At 39.1% G+C, this 23,257-nt stretch overlaps 1 protein-coding gene across 1 annotated transcript in view; it reads left to right on the top strand.

Moving 5' to 3' along the window:
* The first annotated feature begins 365 nt into the window (after positions 1-365).
* The window catches only part of SGCZ (sarcoglycan zeta), a 481,028-nt gene continuing 458,136 nt past the window's right edge, over positions 366-23,257 (top strand). Inside the window, exon 1 of the transcript XR_013950529.1 lies at positions 366-23,231. The gene's annotated coding sequence lies outside the window, so the exon portion shown is untranslated. The remainder of the gene's footprint in view (positions 23,232-23,257) is intronic.

The following is a 23,257-nucleotide window of genomic DNA, read 5'->3' as shown; positions in this document are numbered from 1 at the left end:
GGTACCTTGATTTAGCCTCCAGTTTGGCAGTCTTTCATTTGGACATGAGTCCGTTGGCTCAAACGGGAACTCCAGGCCAAGCCTTTAATCTTTACATATTGCTGTTCCAGATTAATGATAATAATGATATTTACAGTGCATTCACAACAAACCTGTAAGTCATGCACAATTTGTGCTAAGAGGAGAAATGTCATTTGACTGTGTCTGCCTTGCATTTGTAGAGTTTTCTAGAAGACAAAGGCTATATTCAGTCTTTAGAAATGGCTATCACTGGCCATCACCCAGGGCTTAAGCTTCTGTTAACCTTGCAGTGTCGGAAGCTGAAAACAAATCTGTATCAAACTGGAAGCACAGTTAAATCATCATGAATACTAACTCTATCTGAAGAAGCATGAAAAATGCCTAAGAGGAGGAGGTGATAGTACTAGAAAGTGTTAGTGTTGAATTTGCCATTCATGGAGTCAATAAATAAAGCCCCCAAAAGACCGAAAGCTGGAGACAAAAAAAATCATAGCCTTGTTCTCCAAAACTGCAAGTGACAGTCAGATTTATGACAAAGGAGCTTGGTAAAATCAAGATCTTTGTGGGGAGCAATTTGAATTTTTAAATCTCATTTTGTCACTTTTTTGGTGTCCCATGAGAGCCGCAAGCCAGCGAATCCTTTGGAAAAGGACATTAGCAAAGTGATGCTCTAAGGGAGATGTGGACTTAACCCGTGTGCCATCAGAAATGCTGCTCCACCAAAAGTGCAGTGCTTTACTGATACCCAACAGCTGAATGAAACCCACACACCTCCAAACCTCAGCCTAGGGAGTTTCACATCACTTCGTTAAGTCAGACACGCGTGGAGACCCCGAATACATAACATATATATACCATAAATAATGAGATCTATGTGTAATATAGGGAGAGGTGTACATGCACAGGGAGCTCGACACGAGGCTCCTTACAGCGGTGAGAGCTGCAGGGACAGCTCGAGCATCCCGGCGCCGGGGGGTGCGGGCAGGAGCCTTGCCCCCCCCCCCCCCCGGCGTCGTGGCGGGGCGGCGCTGGCGGCCGCCGGCGTTAAGAACCGGGGCTGGGGGAGGAGGCGCTGCTTTGGGGGAGCCGGAGAAATCCCCCCCGTGCGGGCCGCGGGGAGAGAGAGAGAGAGAGAGAGAGAGAGAGGGGGAGGGAGGGAGGGAGGGAGGGAGAGGGAGAGAGAGAGAGGGAGAGAGAGAGAGAGAGAGAGAGGGAGGGAGAGGGAGAGAGAAAGAGGGAGAGAGGGAGAGAGGGAGAGAGGGAGAGGGAGGAGGGAAGGCAGTCACCTGGCGGCGAAGGACAGTAAAACAGGAAAGAAGGGGGAAAGCTCTGTCTCTCTCCCTTCTCTTCTGCAAGAGACCCACCTCCTGTTTTCCTCCCAACTCTTTTAGCGTAACCTTCAAAGAAGACCGTCCCCTACAGACTTTATTATTATTATTATTATTTTTAATTAGTATTACTGAGAGAATACCTTCAGCTGCAGAACAATTTGGGAGTCTATGCAGGACTTGGGGCATTTTGTTATCTCGCCAGCGAAATTGTTCATCGCTGTCTTGCACTCGCAGGGTGCTAAATTAGCTACCCGAGTAGGCATGACAGAGAACGGCTTTTATCAGAGACTCTTCTCTTCAGTTTGAACACATTTGCTTGAAATTTGCTGCATGATGCTGTCCAGGGAAGCCGGATTTTTTCTCGGGATGCAGCGATTCGCCGGCTTCTGAGCTTATTGCAGGAGAAAAAAAATAATCTTAAACTGAGCGGATTTTTTTTTTTGGCTGTCTCCTCCTTTCATTGCCAGAGGACGCGAAGCTCTTTCACCAGGGAAGGATCACCTGTCGCTTTAATCCTTAAGGGAGTTTTTTTTTTTTAAGTGAATTATTTTACTTATTTATTTATTTATTTATTTATTTATTTTAACCGGTGGAGGCGTGATCGCGGAGAATGAGACTGAAGGGAGCCGCCGGGGTTTGGAGGACAAGGCTGAGTTTAGGCTGGAAACTGAGAGACTAGATTCCCACCCACCCCCCCCCTCCTTTCTGCCCCCCCTTTATTTTGTATTTATTTATTTTTTTTTTAAAAAAAATCATTATTATTTTTGGCACAACTTCCCCGATTCCCGCACCGCTCCGCTCAGTTGCGCTCTATGGACAGATCCGCAAACCTGGACGCGGAGGAGCTCAAGGTAGGCGAGCGGCCGGGAGGATTTGGGATTTGGGTTGGATCCCGCCCTGCGCTTCTGCTGCCGGTGCGCGGAGCTCCCGCAGCCCCGGGCGGGGGGCGCGGAGCCGGGGAAGGAGGGGGAGAAGCGCCGGAGGGCAGCTGCCGGAGCCCGGCACGGCGTCCCCCTTTCCGCGGCTGTTTGCATTGTCGTGATAGTGTTAATGCTGCTGATGGTCGTGATGGTGGTGGTGGTGATGATGATGGTGGTGGTGGTGGTGCTTCCCGGGTGCTCTCGGCGTTGCATCAGCGCCGGGCGAAGCAGAAAGCTCGCCCTGGGTGGAGGCGGTGGAGGACCTGCGGATTTCCCCGCAGAAGTTGCCTCCGAAGCCTTCATCGCCTGGGCATCTCCTCTTCTCCTCCTCCGCCGGGAGCGAGGGGAACCCCCCAGCTCCGCCCGCCCCCAGCACAGCGCCCCGGTCGCCTCCCCGTGCCCAGGAAGGGGCTGTGGGGTGCGGGGCAGGGGGCGCCGAGTCGACCCCCGGCTCCGGGGCCGCCGGAGCAATAAAACTTTGCGTTAGGACGGTGCCAGAGCGAGGATCCCCCCCCGGCCCGGCCCAGCTCCGTCTCCCTCCCCGCGGAAAGAGCATGCCTGAGAGCGCTGAGCATGCTCCTTTGCGGTGATGGAGATCCTGCCCACACCTGCTGTCAGCCCCCCAGCCCCGAGCTGGGGCTCAGAGGGCAGTCATGATAGTAAGGACAAGTCCTCTGTCCGTCCGGACAGGGGTTAAGAGGGCAGGGAGGAGAGCAGCGCTCGCGGGGACCCTCCTCGGGACACCCTCGGGCATCCCCGCGGCTCCGAGCAGGGCTCTCCGCCCGGGGAGGGAAACTCCGGGAAGCACCGAGGTGCTGCCACGGGCTCCCGTCCTTCTTCTGCGAGGCACATCTCCGAGTATCACCTGCCTGTAGGACAGAAATGAACAAACAGACCGAGCCCCCCGATCCCCAAAGTCTTGCTGTAAATCCCCTAAGAAAATGCCCACCAGGAGGACAGCTGTTGGCATTAGATGTGCCAAGCGCAGGACAGAGGAGGCTAAAATGGGGGAAAGGAGCGCTTTGAGTAGTGCCGTGCTCTCCCCCTGCTCAGCCGGGCCAGGATTCGGGGGGCGATTGGTGGGGGGGGGGGGGGGGGGGGGGGGCGGGAGCCCGGTCCTCCAATTAAGGGGGAAAGTTTTGTTTTAGCCGGTTATTTTTAAAAGCTTGTCAAAGAAAATATGGCTATGGGAACACGACGTGTTGTAGGAATTGTCCTTAAGGACCCAGAGGCACATCCCACTGGGAGCGGGGCTGCTGCAGGGGAAGGGGCTTCCATTAATCTTGCAGTCATCTGCGCTGCAATTAAGACTAATGTGTACAGCTTATGCGACCTTGAGCGAAGAAGCAGCATAGCTGGGAAGTGGTACTACTTCTAAGCATCAGCACTTCTTTTTCTTCTTACTTTTATTTTTAATTTTTGAGGAGAGCTCCAAAGGGAGGCATTGCTGTAGCTGATGTTGGAATCTGGGCAACTTTCTTGGGCAAGCCACTGTGGCACAAGGCTTTTCCTGCCTCTCCCAGGCGTTTGCATCGCGACGTGGCTGCTGGCGAGCGATGCCCGCCACGAGCAAGGTGCCGCACGGTTGCACCGGAGCTGCCGGGGGGCGTGTGGCCAGCAGGGGGTGGCACAGGGCCGGCCAGCAACCCCAGCGCCTCCCTGCCCGCCACCAGGAGCGCCCAGGAGAAATTGCCCACCCGAACGGGGCTCTCCGTGCCGAGCAGTGATGCACAGCTCCTGTGCATCTCACGCTAGAGGTTTTGGGTTTTCCCGCAGTGCGAACCGGCCGGCCTCTTCCCCACCCGCAGGAAAATGAGGGGGGCAAAGCTCCTGGGAGCTACAGCGGTTCCCATCAGGTGACCCTGTGGCACTTGGGCACAATAAAGAGCAGTGCCAGCACCGCTCTAAGTTATGAAAAGCTTTCGTCAATTTCTGTCTAGGCTTAGGACTGAAATGACTTCAGTCATTTCACAGCTCCGCTCCTTACCCCTTAGGCCAACGCAGTCCCTTTGCCAGGCCAGAGGGACTTGTGGCATGCAGCTACAGGGTACCTGGGGTCCCTGAGGTGTCCAGCGCAGTCTCTGCCACATTATGTTGTGCAGAGGGTCACTATGATCAATGTCAACTACGGTTACAGGGAGACACAGCGAAACTTACCCAGAATCTTGGAAACAGGCTGGACAGTGTCTTTGGTGACACTGGGTTTCCTCCATGTATGCAAATAAGCATCAAAAAGAATAATGATAACTTCCCTGCTACTCCTACTACAAGTCAAATGTGCTGGCTCTAATGATAGTATATCATATTGATACTGGAAATATATATTATTTGATATATAAAGATTCTGTAAGTCTCGGATCAGGTATTAAATTTCAATTTGAAATGTGTGTGTTATTTATTGCATTGATTGTAATGAATTCTGAATTTATATATAATACTGTATAGTGACTGACCATTTTGAAAGGTCATTTTGTGAAAAACTGAACAAGTATCATGTGCGCAACACCTATTAATGAGGGTAGGTGTGCTTCCCCTTACTAGTTCATGCACAAATTCCTGACGAAACAGATCAGTGCTGAAAAGAGAGACTTCTGTAATAGAGATTTTTGGGCTGTTCTGCTTTCTTTTGATCTGACTCAGCTCTCTCAGATGCGTACATGAACTTTCCTCTGACTTTTTAATTCACAAGCCTGTAGGGCTTTTGTTCTAAAGGAGGAGGATTGAAAAGAAACTAAATAATTATTGCATAGCTGGACTGTCTTAGGTCTAGTGTTGTCAAGTACTTTCTCTCACTTAAAGTATATGTGATTGCCTATGCCTACATTTTGAACATACATGAAACTGTATGGCTGCATATTATGTGTTTTATAGAGCTTTGTAGTTTGTAGATGTGTATAATTTTTACAAACTAACTTACAAACTTGCATTTAATGTATTCATTTTTTTTCTTAATGCATTTGTATTTAATTTCTTGAAATTGTTTTGAGTTTGTTTTGCCAAGGAAAGTGGAGAGGCCTTTGTGTTTGCTGGTCAACTATTGATGTGTGATTTTCTTTGATGCTGAATAAGTCATTAGAGATTTTGTCCTTTGCGTTTGTCCAGTCATTGTTCAATTTAGAACTCCTTTAGCATATTTCTTGACTATTTATCTTATGTTTGTTTTGCAACCACAATTTCAGTGTGGTATTAGATAGTAGGAGACAGTATGCCTTAGTAGGAGACAGTATTTCCTGTAATCTATAAAGCACTCTGATACTTTTTTGGAGGAAAGTTCATTTGTAGTTGAATGTATGATAACAGTGGGATTCTTAGGATGGAATGAAAACTATCATATAGAGAAAACCATCTTTACACTCCCAAGATGTTATTTTTAATAGTATGTTTAAGTGTCTGAAAATTATCACTTTCAATATGCAAATAACATTAAATACTGTACATGATTTCTGAATCATTGTGTAACATATTAGCTGAATTTCTTTATTCATTTTGAGAGAACATTCATAGCCTGTTCATGGTTTTATTTTTCCTGGTGAAATAAAACTGCTTACTTAAGTTCTACATGAAACTGGCCACAGATGAGGTTTTGCAATGATAAATAATTTATGTAATTTATGAAATATTTCATAAAGAAATTCAAACAAGAAAACCATGAGAATTTAAACAAGAGATTATTCAATAGTTTTGTGGTCTTAAACATAACAGGGTTGTAAATTGCTTCACCATTTAAATCAAACGAGATTAGTAATTGGACGAATTCTGTAATTTTTTTATTTTATCTGTTTTAAAGAGGGAGACAGAGAAACTCATGTGCTTGGTGTGGTGTGGGAGGACTTTTGATAAGCCTGGGTAGGTGGTTATATTTCTGTTTTAAGTTAGTCATTCCATAATGAAAAGTATAGTACTCTATAACAATCATTATATTCTTAGCATAGTCTACTTCATTTATTCATGCTTGGGACACCGACATCTCTGTGTGGATACTAAGGCATTTGTCTTTGTAATGCTAAACCTACTCTATCCCACCTTTCTCTACCTATGTCCCTCCAAGAAATCATCATCTTTTACTAGGGGCCTATCAACAATACTCAGTAAAGACAATTAACCTTTGCATTCACAACCAGAAAATTCAGTCTTTAAACCATTCTTCATGAAAGGTCAAGCTGAAGTGGTTTTAAAGCAATATACTTGCAAATTCTTTTTCTCTGTGTTCCTATTGCAGGATTTCCTCTCAGTCTCCCAATATGTATGAAAACTAGATGTGAAGTCCAGGAGGCTGGAGAGAATTCTATGCATAAGATATAGTTGTTCAGCAGACATAGAAAAAAGGTCAAGACAATGGCAGTGTTCTCAGTATACACTTTTAGAAATCATTCTCATGCTATCACTACTAGGAAACTGTACTAACCTGTGGCTGAGCTTTTTGACATTGTACATTACAGCTGTGCTATGCTCAAAACTCTTTAAACGGAAAATACATCAAAATCTGAAGGCTTGGTTAAAAGGAAAAAAGCACTCTATCTTCCTGTTCTCCATGGCTTTTGGGATAAATATTGTGTTTTTCTCTGCCACTGTGTTCTGTACTTTAAAGAATAGATGTGAGAGATTTACATAAACCTTAGCAACACTATTTTTCTTCCTGAAATGGAAGAGGTTAGTGTGTGATACTGCTGCAAAGTGGGTTGATTCCATAGATCTGAATTTAAGACTTTGAGAAGAACGTATGCCTTACACTAGAGCCTTTCAAAGATAATCTAATTCACTAATGTAAAAATGTATTTGGGAGTCCCAGTCATGCTTTCTTGGTATGTCTTTTAATCTTTTGGATATTGCCTTCCCAATTTCCTGAATAGGTCATGAGCAAGATTATTTTTTAAGTTTTATGGCAAAAACATCACAGGTGACTTTTCCTGTGAAATCATTTCACCTTGCATTACTTTATGTAAACTTTGTAAATCCATGTCCAACATAGTAGTTTCTACTTCCTCTAAAGATCCATCATTACAAAGGACAAAAATAAGAGTTCGATTAACAAAGAAGCAAACATGACTCTTTCCTCGCTTTGACATGGAAGTTGCAGGGGCCTCTCCATGGAGAAATCAGTGTCATTTTCTTCTGTTTTTGTTTAAAAACCCAAACAAACAAACAAAAAAACATATAGAATGTGGCTTACAAGTTACACCACTGTCTTTATTTTGAAATACTCTGCATTTCAAGAGCTTACAGAAGACAAAAGTTCTGCTGTACATTAGGCTGAAGCAGTATAAAATGTCACTGAAAAGTGAGAATTACTTAGCAGTTCAAAAATGAAGATGAACATCTATCTACTAAGCCATCAGATCCTTTGATAATTCTAAGACATTGCATTTTAACTCATTCTACAAAAAAACCCTTCTTTGTGAAAAAGGATGTCATGAGCTTGCTGTTTGCGAGCACTGGGTTTTGTTTCTTCAGTGCCTGTTGGCTAAGCCACAACAGAGAGAGGTATAAAATGTGAGGCTTTATTCTCAGTTAGCAGTGTTACTACAGCCACACAAGGCCAGATTAGCAGTATTACTACATCACACAAGGCCAGATTTATGGGCGTACTGAGAAAGTCATAGAAAGCTTGTGGCGCTCAACACCTTTAATAAAAAATACTGTTATGACCATACCTCCCTTTTACACCTCTAGATAATACATTGAGGACGGTTGTGTGATTTAACTTCTGTATATTTGCTCTGCTTGAAAAACGCTATATAAGGATGGAGTATCTTTCTTCAATTTTAAATTAGCAGTGCTTTGTGAAATCAGTGTAGTTACATCAGCAGCAGCACAGCAGTGATACATCTCAAAATCAGTGCCACAAGCAGTAAAATGCCTCAGGCATGAAAACCTGACCTTTAGCCATATTTCTCTGTTTTATCATCTCTCTTCAGTTCATCCGGGCAGCATGGTCCAGAATTTATAGGCTCTACCTTCCTGTTCCTACAACTCTTAAACAGACAAATTAGAACATTAGTGAACAGAGGTAAAGTGAAAAATTACCTCCTTTTCAGCTTGTGAGAAGGTAATTGTATACATTTAATAAACATACACAAATGATTTTGAATGTGTGCATTCTAAATGCATTGCTTCTTATGCCACAATCCTGAGTAGAAAAATGTATATTTACAGCATCATGGATTCTGCATATGGCTTTTTAGGCTTTATCATCTGTATCAGGGTAGAAAGTGTAGGTTGTTGAACCAGATCTACTTAAGTATTTTTGTTATTTTCTCTCTGTAATATCAGTGTTCATAATCCTTCTGCTTCTCATTTATGTAGGTCTTTTCCTACTCAAAATTTTTCATAGGAAATTTTGAGTTGTATTCAAGAAAGGGGAAAAAGCCCCACCCTTTGTATTTAACACAAGCGATGCGATTACCCCAGTTCAGTAGGTACATAGGACAACAGCTTTTTAAAATCATTATAGGTTTTAATTCAGGAAAACCTTTATGGAAAATCAATTTAACTCAAAGTAGCAAAATTATCTGACTAATTACTACAAAAATATGTTTTGGTGTGCCAGGACTTGTAGCTGAGGAAAAAAAAAAAAAGCCATAAACCACTGAAATTACAGGTAGCATTTTGTCCATCTGAGGTTATTCAGTAATACTAAATTGTATTCTCTCTAGTTAAAGTTAGTCCATGTGCACAAAGCACTCAATGAACAGCACTGCCCATTAACTAGTTGAAGACAAGTAAATTAACTGTGTTAGAGGAGTGTTTTGTGTTTGCTCAACTTAGAATTTAATTTAACAGATCACCAACATACATAAAACAGTCAAAAGTTAAAGTAAAAAGTATCAGTAAGGCCTTTGCAGCTTTATAACCTGATATGTTTCTGCACATAAATCAACAGAGATGACAGAAGTCGAAAGGTAATTTAAAATTTCAGGAGTTAAAGGAAGAAGAGAGACAGCTGAACTGAGCCTCAGAATCTGAGTTTAAAGTAAGCCCTATGTTGAAAAGGGTATTAAATTTGAACTCAGAATGTTACCTAACCATCACACATTCAGTTTGCATACTGTATCCTGGGAGGGGGTCCTGGCTGGGTACCCCATCTCCACTCCGTCTTTCTTGTTTGCACTTCTTGTGGATCTGACATAAATGCCGTTTGGCTGTAAGTAGCTTAGGAAGAAGTCAAGCCATCAACAGCCTCATTATTAGAGCTTGAAGTCCAGGAAAGGTCATCGTTTCATTTAGGAGGTGCTACAAGAAAGGTACCCACACTACAACAGAGGCTCCATTCTGGAGAACAGTCCTCAAAAAAACCCACTTCATCCACCAGGCAATGACACTCTGCAGGTTCCTCAGTCTTCCATAGTAATGCTTCTTAGGCACGTCGACCACATCTCTAAGGACTAACATTTATTTGTCCCAGATGGACTGAGAGAAGAGGAGCGTCTTATGACCTGTCCTGCTTAGGGGCAGTGAGATTCATCTTTCAGATATGTTGATTTCTCCAGAGGACTGTGATCCAGTGTTCAAATTATGGGTTCATTACAAGATGAGTTCAGCACACAATAGCAGACCTTGGCATTCACTTGATAAATGGCCAAGCAAGGTAAACTGCCCACATCTTCCATTTAAAGGGAAAGAGTTTTTACTATTAGCTTAAGCTACTTATATTTTTAACAATAAAAGGTGATTGTACCACAGCTTAGAGGTTTGTTTCAATTTTGAAGAAAAACCAATTTTCTGTACTCAAAGTGATTGCTTGGGTATCAGTAGAGCATTTAAGAATGTGAATCACAGTCTAATAGAGAGACTCCTGTCAAGGCTGTACGGTTTCAGGAAATATGTAAAATTTCTGTGCGCATCTTTTTTTTTGTTAGTGGTAATTTGTCTTGGCTAATTCAGGAGTCTCCCTGCTGAGCAGGCTGACTGTCGTAAATTCCATTCACCGGGTAATATATGTGTGAGGAAAGAAGTTGAATGATCTATGCCCCAATAAACAGCAGAGTGCATTTCAGAATGCATTACAGAGACTGGAAGTTTTTCCAAGAAGACTACTTGTCCTCAAGCTGAAACTCATGGCATTATTTATGGCTTTCAGTAGTTTGAAAATTAGCTGTGAATAATTGCAAACTAGGAGCCACTCACTATAAAAATACACTCCTCCAAGATGAAAAACATCCTGATCACCACTGAAGTTTAGAAGAGTTCAAGCAAAAAAAAAAAGTAAAAAATAGGACTAAGATCCATCTGTGCTTCGTTTTGCTTGAGTCATCACCAACAGATGGCAAGTACTCCGTAGAAATCACTCAACTGAATTACTCTAGTTTGTAGAGCACCTAAGGCACCACCCTTAGTACTAACATTATACTCTATGTCAAAAACTCAGTTTTCATTGGAGTTTCAGACAGCTACCAGCACACAGGCTGGTGCATTGTTATGCCTTCAGATACAGTACCTGTTATGTAAATATTTGTATTAATTATCTTCTGTTTTACTTCTTCTAAAACTAAAGGTTTTGGTCTTACCACAAGACTTCCTAGCTGTGTCAGACTTCATAGGTGATTGCAAAAATAGGCAGCAACAAGCTGGTTCTGACTGTCACTTCCTGTAGGGTTCACAAGTTGACATTACTATTTCAGATAGACTCCAGTTTAGAAATATATGCTACATGCCTTTTCCCAATGACTTCTGCAGTTAGGCAGACATGAGATGAATGCAGAAGCTCTCTGTCATATAGACTCATGTTTCCACTTAATCTTCATTCAGGGAAAATTGTTACCCATTTCATCAATATTTTATTAGATTTTCCTGAAAAATTTGGCGAAAGAATATCATTCTTCAGAGGCTAACAACAAGTTAGTTAGCATGTACTGTTTCCCCAGTACTAACACTGACAGTCTCTCACTCTTTTTTTTTTTTTTTTTTTTTTAAGTATATCTGGCTTTCAGGAGAGCTAGATACTATCTTTAGAATTGATCTCATACCTTTCTTCATACGCCTCCCCCAACTCATTATGAGGTGCAAGTGACTATGCGATTGGAAAATGATCTATTTTCCCAGAGCAGACCTCTACTTAGTTAAGCTCCCTATTTCATTCAGCATTAATTTAGATGAGGTAGATAATATTCACTGTTCATGTAAATATGTGATCTACTCAGTCTACTGAGACCACTTGCACTATTGCTTAATAAAATTATGGGTATGTGAGTAGTGTCTCTGTTACCCATGTTAAAATCTCCATCATACTGCTGACAGTCATAAAGCAGAAGGCACCCTTTGCCAAAGTGCTGTCTGTCCTATTGAACTTAGAATTTTCTAAGCCTTGATTAATGAATGAATGTATCTAGTAGGCAGCAAACTGAAGCACGGTGAACGGAGCAAAGAGGGAGTGCTGGAGAGCACTGTACTGAAGCCTAGCACCTGATATGTCAAGAATTATAGATTATATTGAGTAAAATTCATTTCAGTTTTGGGCATAGGCTGCTGCATCAGACTACAAAGCTATTATTTTGTAACAGACATACATAGCTTGCCAACGCAGTTTTAAAATAGCCAAGTGGAATGTAAAGATTTCAAGTGGAAAGGGAAGGCTGAGTGGTACAATAACAAATGACAGCATAGTGATCATGTGCCGAGCTTGTGGCAAACTGATTCAAAATGGTTATACAGCTATCTGCACTATTATTCATGGTGATGCATCACTAGGATATCTTAATTATTCACAGATTTAGTGCTCTGTTTTGTAATTTATTTTATTTTTTTTTAAATCGGATAAACCCAGTGTTTCATGTTAATAGTACCACTCAGTACACAGTGTGTGTGCTATGTGCAATATGTAAATACACATGAGGAAATATTGGATGAAATTTATTTCTCTAAGAACTAGAAAACTCAAATGACTACTCAGAAAATTTGTAGGAAACACATGTCTGTGGACATTTGCTTTGGCATAGGAGGTGATGAAATGAGAAAAATAAGAGAACCTATGAAAGCAACTGATGTTGCTATTGGCAAGTCTGAGTTGGGTGGTGTTAAAGATACTATCTTACTGTAGCAGTGGAATATTACTCCCAAATTAGTATGCAATGTTCTTTATTGCTTTCTGATCTAAGTATAGGACTGAAACTTGCACTCCTGGGCACTGCGGATTTCCCCTAAATCTGTGGTTGGCATCCATTTCACCTTGCTTTCACTGAATATTATCTCAGGGAAAACCTGTCCTCTTCTGTGGTACAGGTGTACAGTTCTGCTTCTTATATTGTCAGATAACCTGTTTGATATCCCTCTCTTTAATAAAGAGCTTATAGTGGTAGTAGAGACTAGTGATTACAAGTATTAACCTTGTTTCCATCTGTGGAGAAGATAGTCTAAGTCCGCTCTTAAAAACAAGAAAATAAATAGACTTACATTTGTCCCATGATGATGTTGTGCTTTTTCTTTAAAATCACAATTTAATTGCAATTTTTATGACACTATCATCATATCTTTGATTGTGTATATGCATGAGAACTCATTTACATTTTAAACTACAGATATTTTAATAATTTATCACAATGCCAAAATATTCTATAACATTAATATGCAAAAATTTCCTACATCTTCACATGACTTGCCCCAAATAAACTCAGTGTCATGAAAAGGAAAGGAAGAATAGAGGATGACAGGAATGCAAGTCCACTTGAAGAAGCCAAGGGAACAACATGAGCTAAATGAAGATGCCTTCCATGTCTTACCCAAGTCAATGCAATACAGTTCTGTGCTTTTCCCTCACTCTTATCTGATCCACCGCAAGTCACACAGATTAAGCTTAACATTTCTAGCAGTGATAAGGTGCTAGAAATTTTAATTTTAGGGTCACTTTTAAATCAAGGCCCAAACTTGAGTGCAGCTGAATCAGCAGTAGCAAGTTCTGTTCAAGAGCCGGCAGTGGGCGGTGAGCAGCTGGAGCATCTAAAATTGGATCGTCACTCACAAAGTAGAACTAGGAAATCACAGTGTTAACTGCTTCTTCTGCATACAATATTTTTTCAGAGTGTGCATAAGTTGTGAATTGTCACTATCCGTATTATTCCATAATTTGGCCCAAGGATCATGGCATAAAGGTAAATGGTTGGTACATTTACACAAATTGTCCACTTGCTGTAGAAGGTTAAGACGGTGTTTTTTGCTTTTTCTTTTTTCTTTTTTTTTTTTTTAATTTATTATTATTATTATTATGCGTCTGGTTTAAATAAAGAGATCTAAAATTGTCCTTTTTTTTTTTTTCCTTTTTTTTTCCTTCTGGAATTTCCACAATGAAAAGAATATTATTCTATGCTAATAAGTTAAATATCTATTTCTACATCAGGTAAAAGCCTGGTTTCCCTTACCTGTTTACCCATATATATTTTTACACCAGTAACACAGAAAGAGTCATCATTTGAGGAACACTTTATCTGGAACAGATTTAAATGTAATATAGCACAAAAATGAAGCCAGAAAACAGAGTTAAAATTTTTAAATGATGAATTTTTATTTTGCACATAACAATTACTTCTGCTGTCAGCAGGAATAAAGTTTGCTATGGCAGGAAACTTGTAAAAAGTCAAATGTGTTCCTGTAAGATGCTTTGTCAGCTGCAAGTACACAAGAACACATCTTTCTGGAACTGGGATTGTAGCTCCCTATTGTAACATTGATAAGGTTTGTGTCCTAAACACCTGCTCAGAAGTAGTTACAGAAATGTGATTTGAATGAAGAGAAGGAAATGCTGCACTCCTATGTGGCAAAGAAATCCTGCTTATTGACTTTCTGAGCTGGGGCCCTCAGCTAGAATACATGGGATTTGGCAGGTCATCTCCCAGTGAACTGAGAGATGCCTGTATCCAAAAGTTGAATTGGATTGAATACGGATGTCTTTGTGATCGTTTTTACACTTCATTAAAATTAATTCTTATCTTATATTGGTACAAGTTGTATCACAATTAAACCTAATGAAAGACACAGTTCCTGTATTTTAATTTTTTATTTTTTTAATTAAAAAAATGCCTTCTGTGAACATATCGGGGAAGGCAGGTGGAGAGAGAATTACCTGACTGCTCAATTTACTCTATCTAGAACCAAATAATATAGCTTTTTTTTTTTTTTTCTCAGCAAAAAAATATACATTTAAAAATACACCTTTTAAAACAAGGTAAAATTGTAATGCATCCCTCACGCACAGTCTGTATCAGGATCAGTCTGATGAGTAGTTTGTTTTTATTGGTACCTTCTCCTGAAAAAGAAAAAAAAAAGAAAAAAAAAAGAAAAAAAAAAGAAAAAAAAAAGAAAAGAAAGAAAAAAAGAAACCATAAAGCTGTACATTTTTACAGGCCAGGGCTAAGAAAGAGATGGCAATGCTGTTTACCAGAGTAAATCAGGTACTGCTAACAGAATTTCAATACCAAAGGTTAATAATATCATCATCAGTAGCTCTTGAAAGAGACCTGACTGCCTAAAGGCAACTTAATTTTAAACACTGAGACAAGTCAATCAGTATACACCTAAAAATATGCATCAAGGGATGCTGTTTGCATACATTACAGCCTTGCTTTTTCTTTCTAACCTGTGAGATCTTGAATTCTTTTGTTCTTTATCAAAGAATGTTGGTACAAATATTTCTCCATAGGTATGGGACTGCTTGTTGCTGGTCACTGGGTAGAAAAAGAATTTCTCGGCGAAGGACAGGGCACATATGAATAATGTTCCACTCAAAATATTGCTATTCCTACCTCTCTCACTAGGATATATCTGGTGATGGAGGTGTGTTGATGAGATGAAAATGTAAATGTCAGCTCAGATGATGAACATTGACTGTGGCCAGAGAGGTTAGAAGGTGGGCCCATTTTCCCATTTTTACATTTTGCATTATCAGAATTGATAGTCTGTAACATTTAAAGTGGTTAAGGGCAAAGCAGAAAGGAAAATACAATAATGTTAGTAAAACCAGCTCAATGCTCTTGGGAATAGTACACTGACTGGATCATGAGTAAATGGACATTTCTGACCAAGTACCAACAATTTTGTCAAGACTGTGTGAAGAAATAAATCTATGGAATTTAACTTCTTTTAAAGAAGACATTCTTTTAACGTCTTTCTAAAAAATTAACCAGTGCAAGCCCCAAGTATGTTTTGTGTGTATGTGTTTGTTTGGAATCCAAACAGTGTAAATGTAAGTAGGAACCTGCTTTCACTTGACATTTTTGCTTGCACATTTGGTCTGAATGTGCTATGATCAGATTTATTACGTGAGTAAATGTCCACATAGGCTGGTAGAAAAGGTATTTCTGTTCATGGTCATAGAGGTAAATTAAGTATTAGTTTCTAGTCATCTGCTTTGACTGTCAGCCTCAGGAAGAAAATAGCTCTGTACCTTTTGAGTCATGTGGAAGACTAAGATTTATGGACAATAATATAGTTACCCATAGACTCCTTGAAAGCAGTACAGCAAACCTGATTTTAGGTGCAATTTAGAACATAATGAATTCAAGCAAGTTGTAGTTTTATTGAGGGCACGCTCTCAAAACTTTTCTGAACGGTCATTTTGAAAGCTTACTACAAGCTAGGTCCAGTTATTAATACTGCAGCAAAATATCAGCGAAGAAAAATAGCTGGTGGCAAAATACTTTCTCCACAATGTATCAATTCTAAGGCTTCTTCCAGTTCTTCCATGTGTGGGATGTACACATGCCATCTATACCTCTCCCTGAAGAAGCAGTATGGAAGAAGCAGACATATCTGAAGCGACCATCACATGGGTCTTGTCTCTACTGTGAACAAGGCCATGGTAAAGAGATGCACCTTAGAGGTCATCTTATCATCTATGACTTAGAGTCAGCAGCAGCCTTGCCTGTTTTCTGCCTGGGTCGCTGCATCATTGAGACTTTTTTGCACATAAATTGACATAAAACCTAATACATTGCAACACATTTTTAGGACATTTAACCTTTGCTTCCTATCCTCTCAATAGACAGCAAGATCTGCATGAAACATCTGTTTTATCTGCACAATCAGAAGGGAAGATATTGTGCTGTTTTACAAACACATAAGCAGAAAATGACTCAACAGCTTACAGCTGATATAGATAAAGAGAACTGAAAATAGTAAGCACAGTATAAGATCTTGGATTCTATTTATTTTCCATTTTACCTTTTTACCTTAGTTCTGAGTTAGTTTTTTGGCCTTTCATTAGTTTTCTGAAAAACACCCCCTCTAAGAAAAAGATTTTTGCTGGCCAGTTTGCTCATAACCTATACTATACTGGCTGAACCGAAGCCATCTTTCTCTTTGAATCCTGCTCTTTTTTTTCAGTGCAATTCCTCAACCTTTTTTGAAGTAGTACGTGTATTAAAAAGTGTATTTATGTACATATGGAGCCATATGTGTGTACAGATTTTATAGGCATGTATATATTTTTTTCTTATTTTTAGAGTTTTAAAAATTCTTTTTAACAGCAGTACTTTAAAAAGTATTTTATTGTAAACTTAGTCTGTTGTTTGCATTTGATTTTATAAGCACTCATCAGAGTAATTTCATTCATTTCAGTAAAATGTGGAAAATTTTGCTGAGATTTTTAAATTAAAATTATTTTTCATGACCTGAAAGTATGAGCCCTACACTGTGACATGATTACAACAGAAGAAATATTTACACAGTAGGTGGGACAAAATCTCCTGTCATGGGGGGTGAGATAGACAACAGATTTGTGCTTGCTGACCTTGTTGCTGTCTAGTTGCTTTCTTTACTGCACATCCTCATTAACCACAGCAGAAGTTCAATCAACATGTAGAAGCAGGGCAGTGTGTGGGTCTAATTACTGCACCCGTGTGCATGTGCATGATGATGGGCATTCTGTAGACAAGTGTAACAACACAGTCAATAGGCTTCACAATTTGAAAGTCTCCACAATAATGGGCAAGGACACTTCAGGTTTCTGTAACTGCTGTAGCCATTAATCACTGTGAGGATCTTTTGATTGAATGCTTTTTCTTGAAGAGGCAGAGGGCATGGCACCCACCCAACTCCTGATCAGCAGCAGTGCCAGGGGCAGACTGTCCGACACTCAAGGAAAGATGTTGGAGGGCAGCTCTGGCTCTGCTGCAGCAATCCCAACCGCTGTCTCTTCATCCAGCTCAGACTCTGAGACCCTTCCCTTTCATGTTATAAAAGCTGCTCTGGTGAAAATACAGTGAGGTCTTGGGCAGTATTGTCTTCCCTCTATATCTATAAAGAAAGGCAGTCCCTGTTGTTGCCTCTCTCTAGCACCTGTGTAGCTCACCTTGAAGCATCTTTCCTCTCTGCTTGGAGATGGCTGAGTCTTCTTAACAAGGTCATTGGGAATTAATATATATGGAGGAAGTAGTCTCCTCTGCTACTGTCTTCAACTCATAAGATCAAGCTTCATCTCAGCTTCAAAGCAGAAAATCAAGCATAGGCTTATATTTTACAGCTAGTCAGTACTTGCAGGAGATGGAAGCCTGTGGAGGCTAGTCATAAGAATAAGGGGCAATGCTACAGATTTTGCAGCCATGTCATCAAAAATAGTATTCCTTTGTTTGCACTGAATAATTTGCAGTTTGTAATACAAAGAACAGAGATTTTATGTCTTTGTTTCCCCCCCCCAGTTTCCAGCAAGAAAAACAAGCTCTCTGTTTCAGCAAGTGAATGCATTCATGCCTGTGATACATACACTATCTACGTGTGAGAATTATACCACACATAGTATGGTATGTTTAGGAGTGCTCTGCATGCAGATGCCACATGAAGCACTGAAAATGTCTCACATAGTTATGGGAAACACAATAGGAATCTTTCTGCAAGTGATATAATTATTTTAGCCACGTTGTAACCAAACAATCTAGACAGCTCTAAATCTTTATTCACATGTAAAAAGATCATTTATGCATTGTAATGCACCCTTGTCCAAATAATTGTGCTGGCATATTGTATGAAAGTTTTTGTACAGCTCTGTAATAGCTATACTGTTGGATGACAGCAATATCATTAGTAGTCTAAGTATTTCTAACCATGTGCAAATTCATCTTTTATTCCGTGCTAATGTATCATGAAGTTTTCATCTTCCATATATTTCAAGAGAAATTAACAGTACTGAAATGCTTCCCAGGCCCAATCAGCTCTACTCATAAAGCCACACTTCCTCAGCAGAGAGTTGAACAATTTCATCTAGGTGTAGGGTAGAAGGGAACTTTGATATCCCAAGGCCTACACCTGGGGAAGGCTTTTGGAAAGCAGAAGGTGGTTCAGAGAAGAGCCATAACACACGGAAGCTTGCCATTCAAGGTCACTTTGTCTGGTGAAGTGCAGGGCTGGGTAAGGCAACCTGAGGTAGAACTCAGTGATCTCAAATGTGCCCATTTGAATTCCTTTTGATGTGGTCCTCCACCAAATGTTCTTAAAACAATTGCAGCATAAAAATTTTCAAGAAAAGTAACTGAATAAAAGAGAAGATATATAGAATTAGTTCCACTTCTCCAGAAATGTAAATTGCAGAAAATACCCCTAAATACTTGTATATGGTGTCTCTGAGAACACTCCTCTGATAACTCATTATTGGTCTGATCTTCTGTGGCTGTTTTTGTGGTTTTAAATAACAGAAAACATTTCTTCTAACTCCTCAAGTAGCTTGAAACAGGAGCATCTTGAAAAATACCCCCCAGTGAAAGTCTGAATAAGCTTGGCCTGTTTAATTTAACAAACAAACAACGAAAAGACAGAGAGAGACTTGATAGAATGCAGGGTAACTTCAGCGTATTAAAGGACTTCAGTGTAATGCAGAAGGGCATAGTAATATGCGCTCAGGGCATGAACCTAAATGTATCCCTATCAGGCACAAGAATTTATAAAAGGGAGCATGATTAACTGCTAGAGTAAACTTAACCAGGAAATAGATGAATTGTTGGTCCCTTGATGTTTACAGGTTGAGACTGAATGCCTTTCAAGAAGACATGCCTAAGGCAATCATGAATTATGCTTTAGTCTCATTTATGTTACCAGCTTAATATGAGTAAATAAGGAAAACAAGTGAAATAAGCCAATGACACCAAGAATAATGCAGTTGTTCCTTAAGACATTAAATATCTGGAATAATGGAGTGGTCTCAAAGTCTCTGACTGAAACATTGACAAAATGAAGCAATGTTTGCAAGTGCCATAAACACATTTTCAAATAGGCAGCAGAGAGTTGAGTAGCTATGTGCAGAGTAACTAATTTTCTCACTTTTGATTTTGGCCAAAGTTTTGTTGAAAAGATATATTGCCTTTCTGAACATAGTGTAGTGTCCCAAAATCAGATGAATAAATGTGCAATAGTACCTTAGCTGGTGTGCATAGTGTACAAATTTCAACCACAGTTTGAACTTGATTGCATTTGTTATGAATTCCAATTTCTTGCTGACTTTTTCAAAATAATTTTGTTGCACAAAGGTTTCAAAAATAGATTCCTAGGAGATTCCTTTGTCAAACAGACATAGCATCTTTCATTTGAAAAATGACCCCCCTGGCCTAATAGAACCTAATAGAAAGTATTTCCAAATGGTGATTGTATTCCAGGCAGAAATTCAGAGCGCTATATTTTCTGCCTGAAAATACAATTTAGGAGTTGTAATATATTCCCCAATTAAAAATATCATGCGCAGCAATGATTTTATTATTCATTTTTTTATTTGGACCATTGAACTAATCTGAATAAAAGCAGCATCCTCAGGGGCACAAGTGAAGAGGTTCCCATTCTATGTTTACAAACATATCATTTGTTTTCCAGTAAAAAGGACAATAATTTTTGTTTGTTTGTTTAAAAAAAAAAAATGAATTACTATGCCTTGCTGTGCTATTATTTTTAGTCTTTAGCTAAATACTTGTATTTCATGTCTGAAGGAAAGTACAGGATTACTTTCATGATTTTTTTGGGGGGAGGTGTGTGGGTAAATGGGTAATACTTCATAAAAGTAAGGTAAATAAACAGGAGAATGAGAAAGAAAATAAATGAAATCTCATGATTTTTAGCCATGAGAATAAAGCTAATTTTTAGTCATCTGAAAGAAATTGGAGCACATAAAACTTACAAATCAGAAACAGTTCCTCTTTATTTATTTTCTATTGCACTAAGCCTACAAGTGTAAACTTTTATTTCACATGCATTATATTTTTTTTCGTCCGTGTCAGTAATGATTGGAGTCAAGCTGTTACAGACTCAAGCTGCCAAGACCTGGCTCTGAAGCTCAGACTGTAGCAGCTGACTCAGGTGTGTTCTGCAGGTCCCAAATTAATCTCCCCGTGGATGTCCCAAAAGCATACATTGACACATGTATGTAATTGACACATGTATGTAATTGACACATGTAATGTAGAGTATATAGTATATAAAATAAACTATATGCTTTCCAAAAAATGGTCTACTTTTTCAATTGTATTAGGTGGTCTGATGAAAGATAATAGGGCATTCTTAAACATATATTTCTATAAACACAACTACTTTTACGCTTCTGAACATTCAAATACTACCTGTTTTTCGTTAACACTAATTTATAGAGGATAAGGGTTTATTAAAAAAAAAAAAGTTATTTGTCCAGGTTGTTTTTTGTTGTTGTTATTTTTGTTTATTTGCTTGTTTTAATTCTGGGGGCTTTTTCCTAGAGTTAAGCAATGCTGCAATGGCACCTGAGTGATCTCCTTTCCTGTGTAGATCTCCAGATATTGAAGTACTTAATGATATACTAGAATTAAAATTGAATAATGTGTATACATTCTCAAAGCTCTTTCTTTTGGAAAATACCATTATTTGTATTTTTCTAACATTTCTATTTGGTTCATTTTTCTTCCTATTGCTGTTGTGCCATGAGTGATATTTTCTACAGTGTGTTACTTCTACGTTATCATTATTTTTATACTATAACCAATTTTATGATGATGTTTATGCAGCTGAATTCTAATTTTGATTATGTCTAGCTGAAGCCAGTGCAAGTTCCAAACTAATTCTTCCAGACTAATTGTTTGACTCATGGCAAGGCATTGTGTTCAGCAAATGCAGCATAAAACGTAAGGATTGTGTAGACAAAGCTCAAAGGTAAACTTGGCGTTCTACTCTGCTGACAAAACTTGCTTATTTGTCTTGACATTCTGAACTGTTACACTTCGATAATTTTCTTTTGCACCACAAAATATATCTGGAGTATTACACAGCATTTATAAATTTTCTATCAAACACAAGACAGAAATTACATCGTCCTTTTTATTTGCTGAGTGCTATCTCACAAAGAAGTAATAGCTTGAGAAGATAGCCTGAAGCTTAGGATATGGTTATGGCCTATAAGTGCTTTGGTTTTTCTCAGCATGAGAGTTTGCTAATTCACATATTAATTGGTATTCACATATCATCACTTTGTCATTAGGAATCCAGTCAGTGCATTCAAGCACAATATTATGAAGATTATCTCTCTATATTTTCAGTTGGCACAGGGTACTTTTCCCTTCTTAAAAAAAAAAAAAAAAAAAAAAAAGGAAACTCATCCAATACTGGAGAGCAAATGATAGTTATAAAAGATTATACATATACATGGATAAATTTTTTTTTAGTGTTTGCATGCTAATAAAATTACATAAAGACTTCTGTACATATCTCTTAAATCCATTATTAAATACAGCTTTGCTTTCAGAGAAAACCAGATTAAGCCACTTAGAGCTGTCTAACACTGGGTCACAAACAACAATTTTTCTTTCTTAGTAAAGTAGTTTAATCCATTAATCCTTACGTAAAATGTAAATGTTTATATTAGACAATTAGAACAAGGGGTTTTCATGCTCTTGTTCTCTTTCTCTCTCCATATACACCTGATTTATTATTCAATAACATATAGTCTTTCATATTTTTCTTTCTACACCGTAACTCCACTGTTTTAAAATCTAGATGTACGTTCTAGATGATACTAGGGAAAACAAGTTTTCTTATGGATAGAAATTGTAAACAAATGTTTATTACATTCTGATCTGAATTTCTGTCTATTTTGGATTTTTCTAATAAAATAGCTGTTATTGATTGAAAGTTTAATATTATTCCTTTCAACTAGAAGCCAAAATATGTTAATTACAATTGTATCAGCATTAAGCCCCCAGAATTACAGAACTATAGTGGAAACTAATACCTCCATGGGGAAAAGTGAAAATTCTTGCATGATACTCTTTAAACCAAAGGAAGCCAAGGCAAATAATTTCAGAATTGTGTAAAATTATATGTTCTTTTATTTAAAGTGAAAACGGATGGGGGCATATATGCAAGCACTTTGGAGGAGAGGTTTAAGACTCAAAAAAAATCTCATTAGTTGGTGATTTGGTCTGAAAAGCAGAATGCAGTTCAAGCAGGACAAATGCAAATTGCTGCACTTCAGTAAGAATAATCAGCTGAGCAATGAAAGATAGAAACTGGCTAGCTAGGCAAAAGTTGCTTGAAAAATAAAAAGATTTGGATGTTTTATTGAAGGGAACGCAAGCTGCCAAATTCATATTGTTGGGGAAAATAATGAAAGAGAATAAATAAATAGTTAAAACATCTGCTATTATGGTTTGGGTTATTGCACTTTAAAAAAAATACTGACGAGATGGAAAGACTGTAAGGAAAAGCATGGAGAACAATCAGATGTCTAGAAAGTATGACCTGATGAGGAGGGAAGTAATCTGTTTCCTTCAACCAGTGACAAGAAGTAATGAGCTAATGTTGCAACAAGGGATTTGTAGACGTTAGGAAATATTTTCTAGCTAGGAAATGGAATTGATTGCAGAGAGCTGTTGTGAAATAATAATCACAGGATTTTTTTTATTTTTTATTTTTTTTTTTATATAAATAGGTTACACAAAGGCTTGTGAGAATGATTTTGGTGCAGTTGGTACTGTTTTAAGAGGAAGAAGCAGATGAAGATATTCTGAGTTACTTCCAGTTCTATTTTATACGGCTAGTAAGTATATAGGTATTCCAGTATGA

This window comes from Anser brachyrhynchus (assembly GCF_964034855.1).
Source record: "Anser brachyrhynchus genome assembly, chromosome: 4".
Classification (NCBI taxonomy): Eukaryota; Metazoa; Chordata; class Aves; order Anseriformes; family Anatidae; genus Anser; species Anser brachyrhynchus.
Note: the sequence above shows the minus strand (reverse complement) of the source record. Positions and strands in the feature narration are given on the sequence as shown.